General features: G+C 34.5%; 1 protein-coding gene across 1 annotated transcript in view; it reads left to right on the top strand.

Annotated features, from left to right (window-relative positions):
- TMEM167A (transmembrane protein 167A) overlaps positions 1-13,202 on the top strand; it is a 230,032-nt gene that overhangs the window by 172,615 nt on the left and 44,215 nt on the right. The gene's annotated exons all lie outside the window — the stretch shown is intronic.

The raw sequence follows: 13,202 nt of genomic DNA on the forward strand, positions 1-13,202 counted from the left end.
ATGGTATTCTGTTGTAGCAGCCTGAACTGACTAAGACAGCAAAATTAAAAAGATTAATGATAGTCTTTACAATGGCCTAAAAGGCCTGCATGATCTGGCTCCTTTATCTCACTCTGCCCCTCTTATCTAATTCCCTTCTTCTGCTTCCACCTCACTTGTTATTCCAGCCAGAAAAGTGTCCTCTCACACATTATAGATCATGTACGTATATTTATACACATATACACATAAAAATTTGGCCAAGCAATGCCACGTATAGAAGTTTTTATACAAATGAAAAAAGTTATGCATACAAAAATAAAAATGTTTCCAGGTAGAGATTTGGTTAAATTAATTATTATATATTCATAAAACTAAATACTATGCAACAACTGGTCTAAGTGTATATGTAAAATATTTCTCACATGCATTGACATGGAAAGTTTCTTGAAGTGTATCTGTTAATATAATTCATAACATATATGTTTATTTATTACATAGTTATTAATTATAATTTATATTATTTATAAAATAAATATATCCGCATACATATCCCTTCCAAAACATCTGGAAATGATTAGAAGAGGAACGAACATTATTTTTCATTTACCTGATTATTAACACATATTACCCCAGAAGAAACACTTATCCAAATCATTTAAGAAATTTTTTTTCTTTAAGTCAGAAAGAAAATACCTTTTCTCTCTGTATTTTCTCTATATGCCGGCTTCTTAGGACCATTCTAGCAACAGTTGGCTTTGTGAAATCATTGGAAAATCTCATTCTTTTTGGTCTATATTTTGCTATTCTGAGTAAACATCATCTGTTATGTAGATGACACTCAAAGCCCTCTGAATATTTTCATTTTGCTATGTATTACATAGAAAAGACTTAAGCGTTCTTATAATTTTTATAAGCATATAATCCCCTTTTCTCATGATAAAATATAGACCTAATAAAAGCAAAACTTTCTAAAAATATTTTAGATGTATAAGCTCGGTGAGACTATCTGGAAACTACAAATTTCTGCTACAATCCTAATTGTGGCCCAACTAAGTTATAGCAAATTTTATTGAAGAAAATGCATGGATAACTTTTTTCCTTACAAAAACTCAAAAGAGCATGATCTCTGTAGACACAATTTCTTCTAGTTTTTACATGTAAATTATTCTTACTCTCTCTAAAATGGTTTCTAACCGCTAGAATTACCAGACAAAATTATTTTGAATAACCATATTCTCTATTTTTATATTTAACAGAATTATTTCAAATTATCATTTCCAATGTTATTTTTAACTTAGCATTTTTTTTAAATCTACAGATCCATACATAAAATACGGTGGACATTTTCCATCTGGGCAACATCCTGTCTTGTAATACATGTTCAGGATGGTCTCAATGCCCTAACAGAAACAGCACTGAATTAGGTCATGTTGAAGCAGCTTAAATTTGAATTAGAGGCACTTCTGGTATTAACATAGATGTGTTAATATTTCCCTCTTCTACTTTTGAAATCAAACAAATAAAAAAATAAGAAATACAAAAAGAACCTACATATTCCATTTTTGGCAAAACTAGGAAGCAAATTTACTGCAGTCTTCAAAATAAGTTTAAAGGCTGCCAAAAGCAACAAGACCAGACAAAAGCCACATATAAAACATGAGGAGAAGAAGCAAAGAGACGCACGAGAGGATCCCATGGCGGCAGATTTCAGAAAATTGCACTTCCTGCAGGTGAGAGGTTATCTGAGAAGTGCAGAAGCTGTATTCATGCTGGCAGCAATGGGTGTAGATCCTGTGTAATCGGGGGTGGCAACAAGAGCCTTCATGGACCCAGTGACTCTCAGAGAAACAAAAGTGCAGGGCTATGGAATAACCACACAGATGAGCCATATTGGAAGAAAGAAGTCTGTCTCTAAGAAAGAAAAAAAGGAATTAAGAGTCTGAAAGGGTACAGTTATGTTTTTTCTCTTAATGGAACTTTCTGAAAAAAAGTTGCTCAGAAAAACTCAAATTGTTCATTAATGAAAGGAATTAGCATAGCACTGACACCAAGATTATATAAGAGAAGATGTAAGAAAGAAATAGCAGTAAACCTTCCAAACACAAAGGACACAAGCCAGAAAAAATGTTGACACAGAGCAAATAAAAATTGTAGCCAAATGTTTTATTGTGAATTTTAAAATAAAAAAAAAACACTAGTCTTTATGAAGGAAAATTATAAAGGAGAAGTACAAAGAAGGAAAAAATGGAAGAAGCACACAGAGAAAAGAATGTAAAAAGCAAGTAGGAAACTTAGAGAATAGTAATGAGAGAACTGGAGGGAAAAGGTGTAGCATAAAAACAAGTAAAGAAGATTCAACATAGTCCTTTGAAGCTGTCAAAGAGGGAAATAACCAAGTAAAACAGAACAAATTGCTAATGGTATAATTGAAGAAAACTTTCCTAATGTAAAAGATGACCTACAATCACATACTGAAAGAGTACACTCTGTGTCCAGGAATAATAACCCAGAACAGTTAACACCAAGACCCATCCAGTAAATATACTGAATGTAAAGATAAAGAAAGAATCGCAGACAAAATAATCGGATAATTTACAACAGGAAAAAATGTATAGGTGTTCCTCAGACTTCTCCATACCTTCATCCAATGCCAAAATTCTTAAAGTAACACCTGTAATATTCTCAAGGAAAGAAATGTGAGCTAAAGATTTTATATATAGCCAAACTATTCTTCAAATATAAAGGGTACAAACAAAAAGTCTTGAACATTCTGGAATCCAGAAAATGTTGTCCTTCAAAGTCCTTATTGATAAAATTGCTAGAAGACAGACTCCAGCCAGCCAAAGTCCAGGAATTACAACAAAGGCGTTCATGGTGGTCACAGAATATTTTTAGATGCAATTCAAAATTAAAAACAAATGTGGAGCCAATGTAACCAAATAGAATGTTAATTTTATAAGTGCTGAAAATGTAGAAATGATACAGCTAAGACAAATTGGAAAAGGAAAGAGGGAACTAGAGTAAATTTCCCCTTTACCTCTTTTAAAGCTAAAGGAGAGCATTTAAATCAAACAAACCAAGTAATCAACATTGTAAGTCTATATAACAGAAAAATTAAATGCTAAGAAGGATAATATTATTAATTAAATCTGTGGTAGATGACTTTATAGATACAACACCAAAGGCATAATCCATGAAAGTAACGATTGATAAGCTAGACTTCACTAAAATAAAATAATTTTTGCTTTGCAAAAGATATTGTCAAAAGAATGAGAAGAGAAAGCACAGATTGAGAGAAAATATGTTCAAAAGATATATCTGATAAAGGACTGTTATCCAAACATTTAAAAATTACTAAAAATCAGCAATAAGAAAGCAAACAACCTGATTGAAAAATGGACAAAAGACCTGAAGGGACACCTCATCAAAGAGGCTATACAGATGCAAAGTAAGCATATTAAAATATATCCAACATCATATGTCATTAAAGAAGTGCAAATTAAAACAACAATGAGATACCACTACATATCTACTAGAATGTTCAAAATCCAAAACACTGACAGCATCAAATGGTGGCAAGGATTTGGTTCTCTCATTCATTTCTTGTGGGAATGCAAAATGGTACGGCCACTTTGGAAGACAGTTTGGCAGCTTTTTACAAAACTAAAAATGCTGTTATCATACAATCTATAAGCAGTCATACTCCTTGGTATTTACTCAAAAGAGGTGAAAGTTTATGTCCGCACAAAACCCTTCACATGGATGTTTATAGCAGCTTTATTCATAATGATCAAAACCTAGAGGCAACCAAGAAGTCCTTCAGTAGGTGAATGGATAAATAAGCTGTGGTATATCTAGACAATGCAGTGTTATTCAGTGATAAAAATAAATGAGCTACCAAGCCATAAAAAAGCAGGGAGGAAATTTGAATGTGTATTACTAAGTGAAAGAACCCAATTTGATAAGTTTACATACTGTATGATTCCAACTCTGTGGCATTCTGGAGCAAGCAAAACTATGGAAACAGTAAAAAGATTGGTTGTTTCCAGGGGCTATGGAGTGGGAAGGGTAAATAGGCAGAGCACAGGGGATTTTTAGGGCAGTGAAATTATTCTATATAATACTATAATGGTAGAGACACGTCATTATACATTTGTCTAAACCCATGAAATATACGATATCAACAGTGAACTTTAATGTAAACTACAGAATTTGGGTGATGATAATGTGTCAGTGTAGGCTCATCACTTATAACAAATGTACCACCGTGGTATGTGATATCAACAGTGGGGGAGGTTATGTGTATGGGGGAAGAAGACAGGATATATGGGTACTCTCTATATTTTCTACTCAGTCTTGCTGTGAATCTAAAACTGCTTTAAAAAATAAAGTTTATTGATTTAAACAATAAAAATTTGGGTGGTAGAGGAAAGGAAGGGAGAGGAAAGAGAAGAAAATGCCAACCCTGCATTGCTTATAGAAGAAGCTAACATATATACTGTCTAAAGAGTTAAAAAAAAGAGTGCTACATATAAAAGTAAGTACATATAAGAGTGCTACTTTAAAAAGTAAATCCCTGATTAAAATATGTAACTTCCTAAATTTTAGAGTTACTGCATAAGTAAAACAAAGCAAAAATATGAGACCACATAAAAGATATTTGATTTTTTTAACTATAAAAACACAACCCATACTCCAAGAATGGTAGAGTAAAAACCTCCAAAAATTCCCTTCTTCAAAAAGATCAGTGAGAACACTAGGACAATCAATGTTTTAGAGCTCTTAAAATTTATCAAAGACTGGCGACCAACAAGAAAAATGTCTGAATCTAAGTAAGAACAACGGGTTTTGTGGCTTTTTAACTTCCCTATTATCATCGTCCTCTCCCAGCTCTATGGGAGCCTTGATAACCAACAGCCTCGAAACCATGTTGGCTGTACAGACTTGAAGACCTGAAGCCACTGGAGGCAGCAGAATGGTTTTGGAACTCCCACCAAAAGCCTCACTAGAGAAAATTGTCACTCTTTGACCTATCTGGCAAGTTTCTGAAAATCTCAATTCTCAAGGCTTGTCTTTATTTGACCTTACTCAGAGCTCACACTTTGTTAACATCTGCCCACAGGGAATCTGTGGAAAACAACCAGTAGTGATTGTTTAACATGGTGGCTGCCTGAGACAGCATTACTAGTTGGAGCTAAGAAGAGGCTGACCAAAAAACTTCCAAGGAATAAAGGGAATGAAATGTCTTTGGGGGACTTGAAAAGCTCTGACATATTCCTGGTAATCTAGTAGATTATGTACTTGTATAAGGCTGTATGAATGCCCAAGGAAGATATTAAAAGGTTCTCTTCTCTCACTTCTTCGTTACCTTGAGTTTCTGAACAAGCAGGAAGTAAAGGCTAATGGAGAGCTATAAACTGCTTGCCAAATATGGAAAACATACTTTAACATACACACAGAGCCTCTTAGCAAAGGCTAGGAGATGTATGGTTTAAGGAAATTTGAGAAATGCTCTGTCCAATCATTAACTGACCACTGAGCTAATCTAGTACAAAGTTTGCTGGCTAAACAAAGAATACAGACTTTATAGAATTAGCCTAGGAAAGTCACTAAACCAACAAACTGTAAAAACAATATATGTTGGAGAAAGGGGGGTATCTGATTTCCAGATTTGCCACATTTTATGATTTAAAATGTTCAGTTTTCAGCAAAAAACCATGATATATGCAAAGAAAAAGGAAAATATGGATCATACACAGAAATAAAAAAGTCATCAATAGAAATAGTCACTAAGGAAGCCAAGACGTTTGACTTACTAAGCAAGATGTTAAATTAGCTATTTATAAATGTTTAAAGAACTAAAGGTAACCATGTGTAAAGAATTAAAAGATAATCTGAGAATAATATCTCACCAAATAAGAAATATCAATAAAGAGATAGAAAAAAAAAAAAATATATATATATATATATATTTTTTTTTTTTTACAAAAAACCACATAGCTATCTTGGAGCTGAAAAGTACAATAACTGAAATAAAAAATGTACTAAAAGCACTCAATAGTAGATTTTAACCAACAGAAGAAAGAACCAGCAAACTCTAAGATAGGTTGATTAAAATTATCCAGTCTAAAGAATAGAAAAAAAAGAATGAAGAAAACTTAACGGTGCCTCAGAGACCTAAGGAATACCATCAATGGGAGTCCAACATGCACACAATAAGAGTCCAGAAAGTCAAGACAGATGGGGGCAGAAGGAATATTTGAAGAAAAAATGGTAAAAACTTTCTCAAGTTTGATGAAAAAGCTACACATCCAAGAAATTCAATAAACTCCAAATATTATAAACTCAATGTGATACTCACCTAGACAGACAGTTGAAAGACAAAGAGAGAATCTTGAAATCAACAAGAGAAAAGTAACTAATCATATGCAAGTTTTCCTCAATAAGATTAACAACTGACATCTCATCCAGAACCATGGAACCCAGAAAACAGTGGGATGACATAGTCACAGTGCTTAAGACACAATACAACATGAAATAATATAAAGAAATCAAGACCAAACCAATCTATTATATCATTAAAAATAATAGGCCTGAAAAAGCCTAATTTTAAAAGTATATTTTCACATTGGACCACATAGCCAAACTCAACTCCATAATATTTAAAACAAGTATACTTTTTTAAAAAGACTCAAAAACATTGAAAATAAAAGATTTGGTAGTAGTATACCAGGCAAGTGACAACAAAAATAAAGTAGTGGTCAATTTGAAATTCAAGTCCAAAAACATTAAATGAACCAAAGAAGGGCTTTTTATAATAGAAAAGTCAGTATATAGTTAATGAAGTTAAAACCAATAAAAATATCTATGGCTCAATAACTAAGCAGCAACATTTAAAAAGCATAAATAAAAGAGATTTGTGGAGCAGTAGAAACACACAAACAATAGGAAATCTTATTTATTTCTTTCAGTTTGTGACATTTCTATAGACAAAAAAATAAAGATATGAAAGACCAAAATAATATGAGAAATAAGACATCTTTGAGTGATATGAATCAAGTTCTGTCCACTAAAAAGAAAGATCGGGCCTTCTTTCTTAGAACATTCATAAAATATTGGGCCATAATAAAACTACAGTAAATTCTAAAAGGTGGAGTAGTGTCTAGAGCACACTTTATTTACAATGCAATTAAACTAGAAAGGAATCACCGAAGTTGAATTCATGTCTCACGTTAACACCAGGATAGATGCAAAATAAATGAAATACTTGATGTCAAACATGAAACTGTAAAAGAACTACTATAGGAGAATTCATTTAAACCTTCTAATGAGGAAGAATTTTAAAATTATTACTAAAAATATAGATGCCACAAAATATAAGTAATATATAATATAGTCAAACACATAAAATAAAATAACATTTATGAAAAAATCTTTATGTCAAAAAGATATAAACAAATTCTAATGACAATGTTAATCTCGGAGAATACCACCATTGTGTTGCAAACAACAGCTTCTCTAATATATAAGGAGTTTTTAGAAGTTAATTTAAAAAAAAATTGATGGCTCAGTAGAAAAGTAAGGAAAAACTATCAACAGATCACTCTTAAAAGAATAATATAAATAGGCCTTAAACATATAAAATTCCCTGATGAATGAAACAATAATATAGAAATTTAGAGTAAGTTAGGAGAAAATTGGATGGACTAAAATTTGCAGTTCAATCCAATTACAAAGAATAATACCAGGTTTCTTTGTAACAAATTAATACAGTCCTTGATGCACAGTAGATTTTCTTTTTTTTTTTTTTTGGCCTCTTTTTTTTATTGCACTGTAAGTTCTGGATTACATGTGCAGAACATACATGTTTGTTACATAGGTATACAAGTGGCATGGTGATTTGCTGCACACATCAACCCACCACCTACATCAGGTATTTCTCCTAATGTTATCCCTCCCTTAGCCCGCCACCCCCCGCAGGCCCCAGTGTATGATGTTCCCCTCCCTGTGTCCATGGTTCTTATTGTTCAATTCCCACTTATGAGTGAGAACATGTGGTGTTTGTTTTTCTGATCATGTGATAGTTTGCTGAGAATGATGGTTTCCAGCTTCATCCATGTCCCTGCAAAGGATGTGAACTCATCCTTTTTTTATGGCTGCATAGTATTCCATGGTGTATATGAGCCACATTTTCTTAACCCAGTATATCACTGATGGACATTTGGGTTGGTTCCAAATGTTTGCTATTGTGGATAGTGCCGCAATAAACATACGCGATGCACAGTAGATTTTCAATAAATACTTGAATAAATAACAGAAGTCCCTTTTATCCTCTTTGTTGATAGTCTTTAGAAACCTGTGCCTTTCTCTGTCAGTTAGCTCTTGTGTAACAAACCAATCCAAAATTTAGCAGCACAAGCAATAAAGATGTATTATTGTTATTAGACAAACCATAACCAGCCTATGGTTTATAGACATATTATAGACAAACCATAACCAGCCTATGGTTTATAGACATATTATAGACAAAGCATAACCAGCCTATAGTTTGTCTAGGCAGTGCTGAAGATCTGAACCAGGCTTAGCTAATCTTGGGTGAGCTCACTCAAGCATCTGGAGTCAGCTGTGTCTGGGTTATTGGTTGGAACCGTGGAATGACTAGGTCTCTCAGGATAGATCAGGCTTGCTCATACAGTAGCAGGAGAGTTCAAGAAAGTGGAAGTATGCAAGGCCTCTTGAGGCCTAAGCTCAGAACTGGCACCATCAACCATTACTTCTGTGCATTTTATAGGCCAAAGTATGTCACAGGACCAATTTCGATTCTAGTGATGAGGAAATAGACTCCAAGTCTTAATGTATGGAATATCCAATCCATATTCCAAAGACACGGATATTTAAAAAAGGTAACATTTGGGAATATTTTTGCAATTGGTCTCCCATACTTTCCACCAACGAACCTACAGAAATGTGAGAAAAAGTATAGTGTACTAAGAACGGGGTACCCAGAAATAGAACATTGGGCAGATCCCAAAACAGCACCCAGACCTTGCATTTCTGATTGCTTTAAAAACAAAAGACAAACCTTAATTCCTTCCTTCCTTCTCTTGCTCTCACTAGTTCGTTCACTCTACATTCTGACTTGCATTCTCTCTATTCTATTTTTTAATATTACCATGTTCATATAGTCCTATCCAAACTCCTCTATTTCCTTCCTTTCTCTCCTTCAACTTCTTTAGCAATCTCTCATTCTCCTCACTTACAGTATGTGTTTACTGAATTTAAATAACTAATTTCATAGGATCACCATTACTGTTGTTGTTGTTAATTAGTCATAACTCCATGTTTTTGTAGTTCAGGGTAACTTCTTTCCGAGTCATTTACGTACATCTTATCAAGTGATAAAGTGCTGTGCCAGGAGACATTTCTGACAATGATGATCAAGCAACTGACATTTCATTCTTAGCATTTAAAAACTTTTCAAACATCTTTCGTATTCATTAGATCATTTAGTTTTTTTCTACAAAAGTAATTATTTTAAAGTAAATATTTATGCTTGGTTGGCCTTCAAGTTTGAGAACTTTGTGCATTTAGGTCAGTGTTTCTTAAATTTCAATAGAATGCAGCATTTAAAGGAAAAAGATTGTCATGAACAACTAATGTAATAATTATTATATATTTTATGATAATAAGTAAAAGCAAGTTTTTTTAATTAAAAAATTTTTAATTGACACCTGATAATTGTATGTATTTACAGGGTACAGAGTGATATTTTGATATATGTGTATAATGTATAAAAATCAAATCAGAGTAATCAGCATATCCATCTTTTTTTGTGTTGGAAACATTCAAAATCCTATCTTTTAGCTATTTGAAAATATACCATAAGTTATTATTAATTATAGTCACCCTACAGTGACGTATAACACTAGAAGTTGTTCCTCCTATGTAGCTGCGATTTTGTATCCTTTAACCACCTTCTTCCTATCACTCCCTCCCTAACACTCTTCGTAGCCTCCAGTAACCACAGCTCTACTCTCTACTTCTATGAGCTCCACTTTTTTAGATCCCACATATGAATTAGAACATGTGGTAATTATCGTTCTGTGCCTGACTTATTTCACTTAATATAATGTCTTCCAAGGTCATCCATGTTGCTGAAAATGACAGGATTTCCTTCTTTTTTAGGGCCAAATAGTATTCCATTGTGTATATATACCACATTTTCTTTATCCATTTATCCATTGATGGACACTGAGGTTGATTCCATATCTTGGCTGTTGGGAATAGTACTGCAATAAATGTGGGGGTGCAGATGTCCCTGTGATATACTGATTTCTCTTCTTTTGGATAAATACCCAGCAGTGGGATTGCTGGATCAGATGGTAGTTCTACTTTTAGTTTTTTTGAGGTACCTCCCTACTGTTTTCTATAGTGGCTGTATACTACATTCCCATCGATGATGTATAAAAGCTCCCTTTTCTCCATACCTTCCCCAGCATTTGATACTTTTTGTCTTTTTGATAATAACTGCTCTAACTGGGGTGAGATGATATCTCATTGTGATTTTGATTTTGAAAGCAAGTTAAGCTGCATTTAAATTTGTCAGGTTTTGTGACCTGATTGTAGCATAGGTTAGGAAATAACTTAGAGCAGTAGTTTAGCCTCTCTCTTCATAAAGCTGTTTTTAAATCCTGTGGTTTGATCTAATGAACAAAGATTCCAATTGCTCTGGATTTCAGATTGTGCAGATGCTAAAAGGAAGAGCAGTGCTTCTGTGAATATTCAGCTATTCTGCAGGTGCTAATTTTTCCTTCAAAACTGATTTTGAAATGAGAGTCATGGGTACATTTTGGCCTGGGGCAGGACAGGGAAGAATAGGAAAACATTCCTTCTTACTTCTTCCAACCTCAGCCTTGCCCTTGTGTCCATACACATCTCTAACTGAAAACTGGCTGCTTGAGACAGCTGCTCAGACTTGCATCTTTTTTTTTGGACAGTCAAGCTCTGTTGTCCAGGCTGGAGTGCAGTGGCATGATCTTGGCTCACTGCAACCTCTGCCTCCCAGGTTCAAGCGATTCTCCTGCCTCAGCCTCCTGAGTAGCTGGGACGACAGGCATGTGCCACCACGTCTGGCTAATTTTTTGTATTTTCAGTAGAGATGGGGCTTCACTGTGTTAGCCAGGCTGGTCTCGATCTCCTGACCTTGTGATCCACCCGCCTCTGCCTCCCAAAGTGCTGGGATTACAGGCATGAGTCACAGCGCCCGGCCACATCTTGAAGACTAAAGCTAAAGGATTCTATTAGGGATTCCATAAAAGATCCTATTATTTGCCTGTATAACCTACAAAAAATAAATTCCAGCAAAAGACCAGCATATTGTATTGTAATGGAAAGAACATTCAATTAGTCAAAATCTTAGGTCATATTCTCAAACCTTGCATTGCTAATCTAATCCCTGAGCTATTTTGTAAACCTAGGCTGGCAACAGAAGTTTGGAATGCAACCCTTGTAATTTGTGGGTACCAGAAGGAAATGGTCAAAACTCCCCATGCCCTAGCTTTTAAAGATTAGTGAAAAAGGATAGAATGAAATTATTTGACACTATTTGGTCCTCACTCATAAGCCTAATTACCTCATCAATACCTCTCCATGTCAGCTTTGCTTGCTGTGGGGTATTTAGCAGCATGTGATGGAGCAGCCCCTTCCTACTCCTGGACCCAGGAAATTCACTCATAGGACTACAGAGAATCAACCTATTTTCATAAATTTGAAATATTGTAATTTGAAGTATTGTAAAACAAAGGTAAGCTCATGTCCTATTGTAGATAAAAGAAAAAAATTAAAACCAAATGAGAATATTTTGATTATCAGTAGTTTCTGTTGTCTGTACTCACATTATACCATTAGTGCCCAGGAAAAAAAGTAGGAAATAGTTTAGTTGTTGTTGTTATTGTTACCTATCAGGCAAAAACAAAACAAAACAAAAAAACCCTCAACTTGAAATTGCAGATTTGATTACAACACTGGATTGTGATATTTTGACTCCTCTATGCTCCAAATACACTGAGACGTTGGATGGCAGGCCCATTCCAGCAGACACCATAGTCTGAGAACTGATTACACATTGTGACATTCTAAAAGATTTTGAAAACATAGGAAATATTCTTTTGTCAGAGCAAAGAGAAGAAAATGAAAAACTTTTTGTAGGATAAAGTGAATAAATACAAGTGGCAGGTAGAAATTAAAATTACACTTTTTCCTAAGTTTGGATGAGATGAATCAGGGGTACCTTTGTTTAAACTCAGTGCCTGGCATAGAGTAGACAATCAGTAAATGCATTTTTTTTTAATGAATAAAAATGATTGACCTACTAATATACACTTGGCTTAAGGCTTAGCATACTCTCATCACTCTATTAAATATATGTGAATAATTCAACTTGTCTTGCTTTTTACTTTTTGTTGATAATCTTTTGTAGATAAATTGATTCTTTTTTTAAAAGTAAATAATGAGATAAATAATGAAGAGAGAAGACCTAAGCCCATTTCTAAGCTCTGAGGAGTGAATGAACTGGTAGGTTACAGGTGGGTCAAGGGTTCAAAGACAGACCCAGGACTGGCCTCATCGTGGAGGTTGTCCAGGCGCCCTTTCTTTTCCCCTTTGCCTCCTCTTTTTTCTCCTCTTTCTTGTGTGACTAGCCAAAAAACGTGACAATTTTTATGCATACAAAGAGATTAATCATTTTTGAATTAAAAACATTTTTTAACTGCAATCTGAGCAGATCTAAACCCTGCTAAATCAGTCTACATTTCAGCTGTTGAACACCCACAAACATAGCTTGGTAGGAAACACAAGCTAGGGAAAACAACTCAAGGGAGGAAAAGCAAGGGCATTTGCTCTAACTAGCAGAGGGATGAGTGGGTGGGGAGTAGATTTGAAACAGCCCTTGTCTAGGATTGTGAAAATGGGTGAGAAGGAGGGGGGAAAGGGGAAATTTCACTTGGCGTCTGGCCATGGTTATTTAGAGTTCAATCACATTAGGCTTTTCAATCAGGGTGAGTAACTTCCCTGCAGAAATTAATATCTATAAAGCCATCATAACTACTTGTCTGGTGGATAGACACTAGAGGAAGACGGGCCAATCTTCTTCAAGAATCTAACAAAGACTTCTGTCACATTCTCTTGCCTCAGAGTTCATGTTTGCAGGTTTCTGCCTGCCT

The sequence above is a fragment of the Pan paniscus genome, chromosome 4 (assembly GCF_029289425.2).
Source record: "Pan paniscus chromosome 4, NHGRI_mPanPan1-v2.0_pri, whole genome shotgun sequence".
NCBI lineage: Eukaryota > Metazoa > Chordata > Mammalia > Primates > Hominidae > Pan > Pan paniscus.